This window comes from Zonotrichia albicollis, chromosome 1 (genome assembly GCF_047830755.1).
Source record: "Zonotrichia albicollis isolate bZonAlb1 chromosome 1, bZonAlb1.hap1, whole genome shotgun sequence".
NCBI lineage: Eukaryota > Metazoa > Chordata > Aves > Passeriformes > Passerellidae > Zonotrichia > Zonotrichia albicollis.
The window spans coordinates 106,145,950-106,160,201 of NC_133819.1; positions in this window are offsets into that span (position 1 = coordinate 106,145,950).

Here is a 14,252-nt window from a genome sequence, read left to right on the forward strand (position 1 = left end):
TTGTAAATTAACATGGAGAGACACTTTTCCAGTACTGGGATCTCATGAAATGCCACTTCTTTTTTCCATTAGGTGTCATCTGACCTTATCCAAGAAGAGAAGGTGTGTGACTTTGGATTGAAAAAGTCCCAACTATATTTACTATGAATCTTCTTCTGAAATGACGAAAGCCATTATCTGTCAACTCTGCCCTTTCCTCGATGAAAACAGCCCTCTAGATACCAGCATAAGCAGATGGCACAGGTAGAGTAAATTCTACAGAGTTCTTGTGTAAATGGTGTGCAGCTTGCAGGGCTTGTCAGGTTTCTCTTTTTTTTTTCCCCCTTTTAAAGGTCATTCTTACATGTCAAAAAATTTATGATGCCATTGGAGAAGGCTCATCTGTGTGTACCTGCACAGAAAGAAGATGGTGCCACTTGTAATCAAGGCAGAAGGAATACTGTGTTTCTCTCCACCAGAAATAGGGCAGATGTGCCCTCCATTGTGAGCACTTTTTTATTATATAAATTGTAATTTTTGACCCTTAGGGTGGAAAGGAAGCACAGAGTTCATCAAAACAGTTCATCAGGGACTTGTAGTTGCTTCCAGGCAATTTTTCTGAGCAGTCATTAACCCACATCATACAGTACAAAATACTGTGGACTATAGAGAAATGGTATCACCTTCAGGCAGGAAAACCTGAGTCAACTGTAAGGCTTTTCTATCTGTAGAAATTATGGCCTTTCTGTTGGCAAAAGTTGGTCTTGCTCCACTATTTTGTTATTGCTTTGCCTGCCTCTTGTCGAATATTTACTTACCTCTAACAAAGAACTTCAGTGCTGTCAAGCATTTGTCAGCTGTTGCATTCTACATAAGCCACTTCTCTGAATAAATGAAAAAGCTAAACCAAATAAATTTTATCTGTCAACAGAAGCATGAGAAAAGAGAAATATCCATGCACCTCAATGTTTGATAGCTCTTCTTTTCTCAGGAAGCTAAAACAGTTTGTGGTTCTGTTCCCTCATTTTAGTCCCAGTCTTGAACAGTCTGACAAAGTAAGAGCAGCATGATGTCAAACTAAATGAGAAGAGAAAGTGTTTATATGTACGCTGGGTCAAACTATCTCTTTACTTCTAAACAAAACAGGACTAAGCCCAAGAATTGTAACAAGACACTGTTATTTATCTATATGAGGTTCATGTGAGGTTAGTTCCAATACCTATTTTATTTTCTACCCTTTTAGTGCATATGAAAATCCAAGCAATAAAAATACCCCAAACAAAAAAAGAAAAGGACTGAGGAGGAAAGGATGGAAAATGGGCACTGTTCCTCTTTTTGACTTGAGTAAAACTATACTGTTATAGTTCACCAAAGAGGTCATGTTCTGTGGCTGAAGCCCTGGAAGGATTACTCAAAATGAAAATCACCAATAACACCTTCCTTCAAATCACAGCTAGCCATTCTACCACATGCCATCCTAGAAGGCACCAAAACCACACTAAGTTCAACACATAACCAGCAATTACTTTCATCCTTCTTCCCTCATTTACTCTTGTAAAGGACTCATTAAGCTGAGGAATGACAATATTTCTTTACTGAGCCTGTTTGATTACTTTCCTTCCCAACCTGAATTTGTTCCTCGTGACCTTTAGAGCTATCAATTTAGAATTTTCCCTTTAGTCATTTGGGCTTGTTCTTGATTGAAGCATCCTTCTGGGCGTGAATGTGCTAGTGCAGTGACCTGGAGTGGCCCCTACATTGGCAGACTCCATTTCAGAAATCTGACACTGTACAAGCGTCAGATCCAAAATCTAAAATGGTTTTCTCATTCTGTGGGTTATTTATTATCTTAGTGTGTGAAGTAGGAGATTTAATAAGGTGCTTTCCCCCCTTTACATTATAGTCCTTTTTCCCCCCTCCATGATTATTTGAAGAAAGTGAAGATCCTTCAAGTGAGTGTAACAGGGAGAAAATGTAAAAGGGTTCTCAGGCTTCAATATGAAAACCTAAGCTTGTTGATTTGAAGGCAAAATGTCAGTGCCTTGTTAATGAAAACTCCCAGGAGAAATCTATCTTTTTTAATCTGAATGTGTCTGAGAATGATTGAGCTCATGAATATTTTTTTGCATCTCTTTCCCTTCCCCCACTCTAAAGAAAATTAATATATTGCTATGTTACAGACCTGTTTCATAAGTCAAAAAAGTAAATGGATTTTATTCATTTTCCCCTAGGCATTTCTCCCTGATTTTGTCTTTTTTTTTGGTTTGGCTTATATTTTCTACTTGTCATTTCATACAACATAGTAATCCTCCACATTCTTTAGCAAAAAATAAACCTGTGACAAAACTAAAGTGTGGAGATGGATTACTGATGTCACTACTCAGTGGCAATGTTAACCTAACAGTTTATGATCACGTTGATCGATGGTGAATGCTTAAAACCTGTATGTAATTTTTTCTTTTACCAATAGTTTTTTGTCTACAAGAAAGCTACTTTAACCACTTTCAGATTTCATAAGCATGAAAAATAAATTCTTGCCTTTTTTATCCCAAGTTAGTTTTTATGCTGATGTGGCCTTACCAAAAGGATTGAGATCTTTGAGTTGGTAAATATATTACGGCATTTTAAGAATGTTCTGCTAGTTTAAATTTGATTGCCTAATATTTAGAAATGCCATGCGACCTAATTCTATTTTAGACCTGAACAGTAGACAGATCAATAAATATACAATCACAGATCTTTGATATTTCATTGTACCTGGTACCACAATAAATTACACAACACCATAAACCCAACTTTAAATATAATGCACAAATTCAATGAAAGGCAGGTTGAATTTTAGGAAAACAAGACAGCTTACATTCTCAGGCAAAAGGTTAACATAATATTCAGAAAGAAACAGTCTTAGCCGCTGTAGCCCACATGCATCTATAAACAGCTGCAAATTCAACTGTGGATGTGAACATTGCTTATTTGTTACATCTCTGGAAAAATGGCTGTCTGAGAATAGAGCCCCAGAAATTGTTATGGAGGGATAATTTTAGCTCCAAGGAACACGTTCTCTAATTCTCCATGCCCTCAGGCTGCTTGGGTAGCCTATGCCTCCTGACTGCTAAATTCTGTCTGTAGTGGCAGCTTTTTTCCCTTTTTCACACAAATTACCACCCCTATCATTTTCTCTCAAGCTGAAACCACAAGCTAACTCTCATGGTTGTTACATGCTCCATTTTGTTCCCTTTTAAAGTAGCTGACTGAATTCCACGCTTCGTAGTGCTTGGTGGAACATCTTAATTAAAGGAAAGACAGGTTCAAGGAGGACCAATGCTATTCAGTGGAACATCTTTCCTCCCACCCCAGTATTTTGAAATTTGTGCAAAAATCCAGATTCACCACAGTCTAGAGCTTTTTTGTTTGTTTACTGGCCTGAGGTGAATGCAGAATTTTATTTAATGCCATCTCCTGTTGCCAATTTTATCCCTTTCCAACTAAGCACCATTTATTCCTTTCGCAGCACAAATCACAGCTGAATCTGTATAATACGATCAGCACACATTCTCTTGGCTTGCTTTCCAAAACATCCTCGTCCTAGTGAGTGGCTGATAGAAGAGATGCTTTGTTCATACTAACAAAGTGGATGATCTTCTGCAACAAATGCTGCTCCAGGAATCAACAAATTCAGGCACACACCTGAATCACAACACAGCTCTAGGACACCAAGAAATTCTGTTTTGCACTTGACAAGACGACATTGCTGATGTACTGGTATTTTTTTCGCATCACTCTATGCACTTTCATAGAATCACTGAGTGGTTTGGATTGGGAAAAACTGTTAAAGATCATCTGGTTCTAAACCCTTTCCCATGGACCAGGACATCATCTGCTAGACCAGGTTACTCAAAACCCAATTCAACCTGGCCTTGAACACTTCCAGTGATCGGTCACTGACAACTTCTCTGAGCAACCTGTTCTAGTGTTTTACCAGCCTCTGAGCAAAGGTCTTTTCTTGCTAAGATCTAACCTAAATCTCGCCTCTTTCAGATTAATATAATTTCCCCTTTTTCTATCACTATCTGTCCTTGTAAATAGTCCCTCTCCACCTTCTTGTGTGTAATTGTCATTTCCATTTTGTACTAATGTTTCTTTCCACTAGAGTGTGGAAAGAGTCCTGGGAGCAAATATCTGAACATACATCACTCTCCTTAGCTGCTCTTTCCACTCAGGCCCACAAATTTTGCAGGATGAGCTAATTTTCTCTTAAAAGTCTCCTGGCAGCCAGGGTAATCAAAGCTAGCAGGTTTGATATACAAGGAGGGCTCATACAGATCTCATATGAATGCACAAAGGGGGCAACACTGATGTGTCCAAACCAACAGTTGCCAACTGATGACAGCATGTTGTAATCTTCGCTGCAGCGTTGTTCTTCCCTCTCTGCTGGGGCTCTTCTCCTTTCTCTGCAGCACAGTCCTTTCTATCTTCTCAGGGGCTCCTCTTGGGCTCTTGACCCACCCCTATTTATCTCAGGTGCCTTCACGAGCCATAGCTGCTGCCCAACTAAGGACCCTGCAGCTGCAGCTCGTTTGGAGCAACTCAGACACACATAGATCTTACAATACAACATATATTCAGGCCCCCACATTTCCCCCTTTTCTTTTAACAATTATACAATTATAACATACACACAGTTCCAGCTCTCAGGCTGCCTCTTCTATAGTCCCAGCTCTCTGGCTGCCATACACGTAAAGTCCCAGCTCTCAGGCTGATATTCCAAAGTCCCAGCTCTCAGGCTGCCACAGCTCTCGGCTGTCCGGGGGATTCCATACCTTCTCTCTCTCGATGTTTGGCTGCGTGTTCTTCCTCACATGGGGTCACCAGTTGTTGTAATCTTCGCTGCAGCGTTGTTCTTCCCTCTCTGCTGGGGCTCTTCTCCTTTCTCTGCAGCACAGTCCTTTCTATCTTCTCAGGGGCTCCTCTTGGGCTCTTGACCCACCCCTATTTATCTCAGTTGCCTTCACGAGCTACAGCTGCTGCCCAACTAAGGACCCTGCAGCTGCAGCTCGTTTGGAGCAACTCGGAACCACAAGGTCTTACAATACAACATATATTCAGGCCCCTACAACAGCATTTCGATGAAAGGAAGCCAATGGGCTTTTCAGGAAAATAGCCTTCTCTAGCAGACCAGTCACTGCAGGTTTTTTTTGACAAAAATACAAGTTCAGTTCTCAAAATGAGTGTGTTTTCATAATACATTTCTTGCAAGGGGTACAGTATTATTCAAAATTATTTTCAGAATGAAAGGTAAGAAATCGTCATATAATGTTCAACAATAGTAGTTAGGGTAATGGGGGTTATATTACTTGACCTTTTTTTCATTTTTTTGCAGAAGTATTTAGTTTTTCCCTCACTCAGGAATATAATTATATGTTTATTCACATAGTACTTTGCCTTTTGGAAAAAAATTTCTAATCAGATTATAGGAACTCATTAAAAAATACTCTAGCATTTTGTGTGCATTTTTCTTTGGGTCAGAAGGGCATCACCAGTTTCAGATATTGTCATTGTTCATTCCTTAAACACCTCATTAATGAGATTTTTACTTTAGGTTTCTAACCTGGCTTTGTTTTGTCTGGTGTTTTATTCACTGAAGCGTTTCTCTTGTCAAACAGGCAAGTGCTCCTGACAAATGTGCTTCCAACGCACTAGAGCTGAACACAACTGTCTTGCACTACATATGCTCTCTCTGTTTCTTGATGTGTGAGACCTGTAGGTGAAATATTTTTCACGCAGCTCAGCTGTGCAAACATTGGCAGTCTGCTAACAAGGGAGATTTTCTCCTGCTACATTTTAATACAGGCTATCAGTGCCTCCCCACAATCCGCTTCTCTTCTCCTAGATACAGCACTGCGTCCTTTGAAGACGAAATTAATGTACCTTTCAGGGCTCTCCCACTTTCTTTTCTTCCCTGTGTCACACTAAAGAACAAACAAGGTGGAGGTTTTGGTCTGGTCTGCCTGGTGGTCTGTTCTGGGCTTAGACGTTGCAACTTGTGAGCAAACGAGAAATAAAAGGTCTGAGGAAAAGAGAACACAGCTTTAGGTTCCTGCAACACGAAAAGAAGGCAAAATAGAGACAGCAGAGATTGGAATTAAGAGAACTGTGCCTGAATTTCAACATGGAAGATGCATAGCTTATAGGCAACCTTATCCAACATGCAAAACTTCCCCGCAGAACTACTGCAACTGATAAAGTAATGAGATCACCACTGCTGGCTGTTTCACCTAGTGTGACCTTAAAGGATTTTTGTTAAGTGATTGTCAACATCTCTGTCAAAACAAACAAACAAACAAACAAAAACAATAGCAGGATTCTGTTCATATATAAAGGGGATAAGTTTTGTATGAGAAATGAGGGTCTGCTAAAGCCATATTTAGAAATTTCTCTCAACCTAATGGTTATCTTACAGGAACTTGCAGGGTTAACTTAGGATGTGAATGTTGGCTGCCTTGGTTGATGGCACTGTCTGAGAAACAGAGACCACAGTTATGGCTGTCCAACCCCAGTCCAAAGCAAGGCAATTCTTACATAGGTAAGTATTTCCTGAAGAGCATCTGAACATTGTTTAGCACCGCAGAAGTTTTGGTACATTATAAGCCTGGTTTCTCACAGTGATTTGACTTCCCAGCACACAGAGTGAGGTGTGACTGTGGGATGCCTGAAGGATATAGTAGTGCTATACAACTGCGCGCTACTTTGAATGATATGAGAAAATGAGCTAGTGAAATACCACTGGATGAAGAAGAAACTGGATGGTGAAAATGCTCTCACAATAGTCCAGGCTAAGCACAGTGTCTTTCTTCAGCAGCAGCTCTCTCACAGTGTCTAAGTGCATACTTGCAATTTCAATTTTCTGAAAGACATTGCAGTCTTGTCACCTGTTGAAATGCCACTTATAGGCATCCATGACTGACAGAAATCCACAGAAACACAGTCTGGAAGAATTGTGTATTTTATTGCTTTTCCAAGCTGTTACCTTAACAGAGATGGACTTTGTATTACAAACATGCTTCAGAACTGAAAACCAAAAAAGTGCCAGTGCTGGGGTTTCAATTTCAACAGCTCTGTCAAATACCAGCTATGTCAGTGGAAAACATGATATCTACTCAAAAAGACCTAGCAGCTATCTGTAAGGGTAGCCTGATATTAAAAAGAGATTGAGAAGGCTAACAGCCCTCAGCTGCTTTTTTTTTCTCTGCCCTGCTGAAGGCCAGCACATCAGGGAGTGGCAACTGTGTGAGAGGCCAGTGCTAGCTGCTCTGGTCAAAAAGCCTGCTTTGCAGCTGATAGTACAGAGGAATAATAATCATAATTGAATAAATGATAGTACAGTCATGCCATCTTGGACATGGCCAGGTCTCATGATCACTCTACAGGAGACACATTGAGTTGGCATAGTTTCATTATAAAAAATTGAATTACCCACAGTGGAGAGGTGCTGGAACACTCCTTGAATTACTGCTGCATATTCAACAGGGAGCCTCAGCTCAAGTAAAGCTGAGGAGTAAGCTTTAGTAAAGCTCAAGTAAAGGATAGGAGCAGTTTTTATTGGGGAACTCTGGTCTTTGTTGTCGTCATCACCGCCATCATCAGACACACACATGTACATACATTTCCCTCATTTGTGGCTGTGGGGACAGGTGTGTTTATATCTACCTTTCGCAGGTAGATATGGAGAAGAACATTACCAACTTTTCTTGTCAGTCAACTTGTAGTGTGTAGAAGGTAAAGAGGGGTTAGCATTCTTTAAGAAATAATGCAAAGTACATCATTGGTTCTTTGATTGTCAAGATATCTAGAATCTGGAAAAATTCAATAACTACATGTTCAAGTCAGTTTTGTACCTGTGTGCTATCCTTAGGGTTTCATGAATTAAAGAAGAGAATTGTTTTTGCTTGTAGCTGCTTCTTTAAATCTCCAAGAAATGGCATCCAGCAAGCATCAGGATCACAAAAAATTAGTCTAGGGCAACCTTGATACTCCTTTTTCCCTAGAAACATTGCCAGGGAATTAAGTTCAGAAATACTGTTTCAGCCTTGTGCTAGACCTCTGCAGAGTGTGCACATTGTTATTATTTTGTTTATGACCCTCATTTTATAGAGCAGTGTGGTGTTCTGCTGTGTGCTATTATAAGCAGCCAAAAAAAGCAAATTCCTACCCAAAAATGTAAACTTATTATGAGCATAGTGCAAAACTCAGACAAAGCCAATGCATCTTGTCTTACATTTTTTCCAAATGTTTACTGAAAACAAATTAACTTGCACTGCAAGAGTCAATCTTCATTTTAGTAATTGCTTTCTTAGTGCCTTGTTCCAGACAGCCTGTGTTTTGGCTGCAAAACTGAACAAAAATGATTAAAAAATGCAGTTACAATGAGAAAAAAAATATTAGTTGAATTAATGATTGTCATATTGAGAATTGTATTGAAGTCATATATGATTTTATAGTCATGAGTCCATCAAAAAAGCATGAAAGAGTGGAACTGTGAGGAACAGCTGTGAAGAGAATTGCAATTTCCAAAGCCTATGTGCATTAATCCTAGGTAAATTTCCTAAAAATGTTTTTGCTACTTCTGTAGTATTCAATAAAAATAATATTGCTCTTGACTGTGCTAACTTTAAAGCAATATTTTTCTTTTGCTGGTATGATGAAGAAATCAAAAGTAAAACATCTTTACTAAAGTTAGTTACCACAAAAATGAATTTGAGTAGATCTTTCGCATCCTTCAGTTCCTCCAAAATAATCAAAGTGCTTTTCATTTACTGTACAGAACCAATGAAAAATCTTTGTTATCATTTGTTGCTTGTCTTCCTGCAAGACAAAATTTATACACCTGAAGCCCTTGTTTAGAGTTGTTTCTAAATAATCAACAGGAGGAGGTATATGAGGATTTGAGGAGCTTTTATCATGTGAATGTTGCAAATGACAAACATGTCCAGTATTTTTTTTCTAGCAGCATTAACATCAAAATGACAGAATTAGTCACTAAGTTATGATATGACCTCTTCAATTACAGCACTAACAATGGAAGCATACCCTAAAACCCAGCAGTGGGGCAGACCTCAAATAAGTCACTGCATGTCAAGTGCAGTTACTGCACAAAGAAAAGGTGGAGAACAGAATATCCTAGAAAATAGCTTCAGTGTAAGGGTATGTACTGGAAAGGGAATGTTCTACATGGTAAAATGAGTCACAATCCCATGGCAATATGATAGCTTGCTCCTTGACTTTATTTTTAATCAGCCCACTCTATTCCTAGGCAACATGCTCTCTCTTGAGAGCTATAAATATGAAGGATAAAAAGAGATCTTTTACAGAGCTGGTTTGCCTTCAAGGTTTGCTTTTGATTAATGACATAATTGCATTCCTTCAAAGGATACTATGTAAATAAGATTTGCCTTCTGACATGATGGAGTGGGAAAGGATTTAAATAATTTCAAATATCCTTGTCATTGTTGACTTTTTATGAGTTTGACTTTGGGAAAAATGTCTGGTTCAAATCTTAGGAAACACCTGGAGTGATCAATAACAGTCAAGGACCTTGAAAAGTAATGAAGAAACCAACAAAATATCTAGCTTTGAAATTCCTAGAAAATTGGTTGGACATGCTCATGGGAATGGAGTCATTAAGAAGACACAATCTTTCATCAGGCAGTCAGTCATTATATTCCTGTAGAAGTCTGAGGTGTTATTTGCTCTAGTACCCGTGCAGTTGAATACTTGAGGTTAGCTCTGCAGGCTTTCAAATTAAAGTAGTACCTGCTTATCATGTAGTAAATAGCGATCAGTGAAAAATGCTTTTGATGGCTCTGTTTTATTGAAAGGTTGGGAATTCATTTATGGGAATGTTTTACTATATAGAGCAACGTTTTTATACATATTTTCCAAATACAGTTCTTTCTCTCAGTGGAACAGAGAGGAAAAATGTTTTATACATTTATACATGTCAACCTAATTTTTAACTTTTTAAAAATGTTTTGAATAAATTTAAATTTGTTTTGTTTGACATTTTAAATTCTACACCAGGTAGAAAATGTCTTTATTTTCAGCTTACTCCTTCTTCATCCCATTTCACATTTTTGGAAAATAAATAGTGAGAAGACACATTTTCTTTCTAATGTAAAAAAATTATTTTATGAGAAAAGCATTTTGTTCTATGATTTTGGACCCTTCCATTGGTTGGTAGCACAAATGAGTCTGATCCATTTTCAAGGCTTTACATTACTGACTTAAAGTCATGCATTTCTATTAAATATATCCAAATCACTTTGTACTCCAAAAGAGAAGGTTGCTGCACTGACAATTTGCAGTCACATCCAGGATTTGCTTAAAACCAGGAGAAACATCCTATTTCTGATAGCTGGATTGTTACTGGCATGGGACACTTCCTATAAACCTCTCCTTTCCTTCATTGACAGCAAACAGTTTGCTGTTGATCCAGATACTTCAATTTTTGGAAGTAATGTTATTATCACAGACTTTCTAGTTGCTAGAAAGACTGAAAAAATCACAGATAACAGAAAGGGGCTCAATTCCGTCATGATTTTTGTATTAGTGAGGTTTATGTTACAAACACATTGCTAGATTTCTGGCATCGGACTTGCTATTATATAAGAGGGGAAAACATGGTTTTTATCTGTAACACAGGTAAAGCCCCATCTACTCTAACTCCAAAAGCTCTGACTGAAAGCATTTTGGTTCTCAATACTGTTGGCCTGCTGTTGGATTAATTTGAAATACTGCTTTTTCCCACAGTGTGAGATAAACCAAAAGACTAAAAATGAATGAGCTGTGTATTCTTCAGGTCAGGTTAAGCACAGTATTGATTGTTTTCTTTTTCTATATGTCAGTGCTATGCTTCCGCACATATCTCTAAAATCTCAGATGTTCAGGAGCAAACACAAATGAGAAAAACCCAGGAGTTAAACTCTGGGGGCCTGGCCTCCCACAGCATATATTGACAGGACAGGACTTCTTGCTGCTTTTTATGTCTGAGTGAACATTGATTTTGATGCCTTACCTCCTGGTGGGCTCCTCTAGGCCGCTGAGCAGAAGCTCTTGCTTTTACCAGCAGGACTCTGTCCCCTGCTAACTGTGCTAATGAGGAATGGCAGAAGGAGGAGCACAGCTTAGAGGAAGATGCTCTTGTGGGGAGAAACCTCCTGGGTTCTATTTTTAAGGATAGATGTTGTCTCTCCCTATGGAGTTTTCTTTGCTAATTTGCTTTCCAGAGCTCAGGCCAAAGGCTGCAAGGTAGATTTGATGTGGTTTTAGTGCAGCTAATTAAATTAGAATTGTGTTGGCCTCACTGCAGCTCCTTGCTCTGTCTCAGGCTGGACTGGTAAGCTTGGGGGTGCTCTGCATGGGGAACATGAAAAGGCATCAGAAGCCAAGGTGATGTCATCAACATTTGGGTTTTCTGAGTTTCAAACCTCAGAGGAGCAAACCACACAAAATCCCAAAAACCATATTTCTTAAGCTTGTGCCTCCTTTGTGAGAGGTGGATGCAAGACTACACAGTTTTACTTGCAAAACTTAACCTCTCAATTGGTTTTGAGACATTGACTGTTGGCTTTTTTTGGGAAGGATACCATTGTGAGTGACAGCTTCTGGCAGATTGGAGGTGTCAGAGGGATGTCATGGATATGCATGGAGTTGAAGTAATCACACATTATTTTTACAGTAAAATTCCATGCTCATGGGTAGTAGGCTACAACCTCACACTGAGAAAAGGCAACATCCTGGCTCCCAAAAATGACAGTGTCAGCTGGCTTGGTGCAGTGACTAAAGTGTGAAAGAATCTTGACTTTTCTTTGGTGATTGAGAAGAATTCTAAAATCCAGTTTCAATTTTGAATTTAGACTCTTCACTAGCAACAAACCAGAAAAGAACTTTGCTTGTAAGAACAAAAACCCCCCAACCACAATACCTATTTTGACCCATTTAGTTTGATAGTCCTGAGTTTTACAATCTGTAGGTATTGTAACCCAAGGAAAAAGTACTCTATTAGACAGAAACAAGCTGTTAATCTATACTGTACATAGTGAGGGAAAGTAATTGCAAAAGAAGACAGTGAAGGAAATTAGACGGATCATGGAATATGAGATGCCAAAATTAGGCAGAAATAAAAAGAAAAGCTTCAATTTCCTCAAATAAAAGAGGAGAAGTAGCAAAAGGTATTTTTATAAGCAATTAAAATCTTTCATGAGAGGAAAGAACAGGTGCACAGATCTGACAATCCATGGTGTTTCGGGGTGAATGAAAGTACTGACTGGCCAGGTGGCCTTTGCTAAATGTAAATCTCAATGTCTGAAGGATCCACCAGCCATGCTTCCAATGCAGTGTTAGGAAACCATTGACAGTATTGTTAAACTTTTCTGGAGGCTAGTGCGTGGTAAGGAATGTGACACACTCAATATAATGTTTCTTAGCCCAGTTATCTATGAGGTTGTTTTAGAAATGAGTCTTGTTGACTGACTCAATTCTTTCTAGGGTGACTTACTTTTCAAGGCCTGGGGTACTGTTTCAGAAGGTGAGCACCGGGCACAGGATATGTTTCCAGACACCCAGGGATTGTTTCTCCCATGGAAAGCACATGGTAAGCTGGCCTTGGTGGGTTTATGGGAGTGATATGTGTCCAATCTGGTTATACTTCCTCCCCATATTTATATTTCAGCCAGTGTCCTGTCTACCAAGGAGGTTTTGGCCACTTGGCTTGCTAAATTGCACCACATATTTCACTTTTATGAGTAACCTCTGTGATAGTGTGATCCATGTCCACCCTTTGGTCATGAATCCAGCTACATGCTCCATCTCTTTCTTGATGGTCTTAATGTGTAATGAGACCACCAAGTTATAAATAATTCCAATTTGTGTTACCCATCCAGATTCACTTGAACCACTTCAACATCAGCAGCTTAATTAACCATGGAGCAGCAGTTACATGATGTGCAGAGGAGACTCTTCTTTTGAACCTCCAGCCCAGCACCCGCAGGTGTGGTACCAGTAGGAACTGTACTTCTTTGCTGTGACACTTGAAGGGCCTGCATGGGATGGGCCATTTGAAGGGACCCACATTCACCCTGAATATGGTCTCCCAGTCTGGGGATCTTCTCTCTGGGGGTGGTTCAGGGTGTTGAGCACTGTGACAGGTGCCATGATGTGGGTCCCACTGTGCTGGAGATAGGTAGTAAAAGCTCAACAGGACTAGAACACGAACAACCTGGATTTGCAGCTCGCCCTACCCTCAGCAGGAGGTTACTATAGATGCTGCCAGAAGTCCATTACAGTGCTTTCTTCTTCATTCTATCCCTTCCTCTCTCCCTTCCTCTCGCTCCCCATCTTGCTCTCTATTTCTTTCTTCACAATGGAAACAAAACTTCGTATTTTTCACTCAACCAACTAATGGTCAAAATTGCCATTTCTTAAATTCAACATTCAAATGTGTTGAATAACTGCAGAAGACTGGGCCCTTCTTTCTCCTGAGTTTTGATTCACTGGCAAAAGATAGCTGATGTTTGAGATTTTTTATTTTCCAAAGTCACACTTGTGACATTGCACTTCATGTTTATGAGAAAACAGAGTTTTGGTACTGATGTGTAATTGGTAAAGGACAACCAGTATAATTAAACCATAAAAATGCAGCCAAAGGATGTTATTTATAGGTCACCCCTCGTTTGCAAAAAAAGGTTAGTTTCAAGCAGAGACGTACAAAGACAAAATCCAATAATCCTACTAATAAATTTTTGCCCTAAGAGCTTTCCATCTGATATTTGTGGGTCCGCATTTCAACCTTTAGGTCTGAAATACACTTTTTTCCCTACCTGTTAGCTTGAGTTCTGAACAATTTACTTCACGCACTTAAATCCTTTTTTCTGAGATGCTTTTGGTGTTAGCTCTCAGTGACTAGATTGTTTTGTATAGGAAAGTATTGGAATTTGTGTGGATTTCAGCAAACACATTCAGCACACATCTAGCAAACTCTTGGAATATTTCTCACACAGGTGTATATCTGTATAAAAACTGTGTATCTCTATAGTTGTCTGACAGAGAAAATATAGCAGGTGAATTTATTACATCAGTTCTTGATTTAATAACACCTAGACTAATTTTTTAAAAATAAGATTAATAATTTCTTGGGAAGTTCTACTGCCTCAGGTAAATTCATTAGATAGTCCTAAACAGGGTTTCATTTCTCAAAGGCCTCAAACTTCATTTTCCTT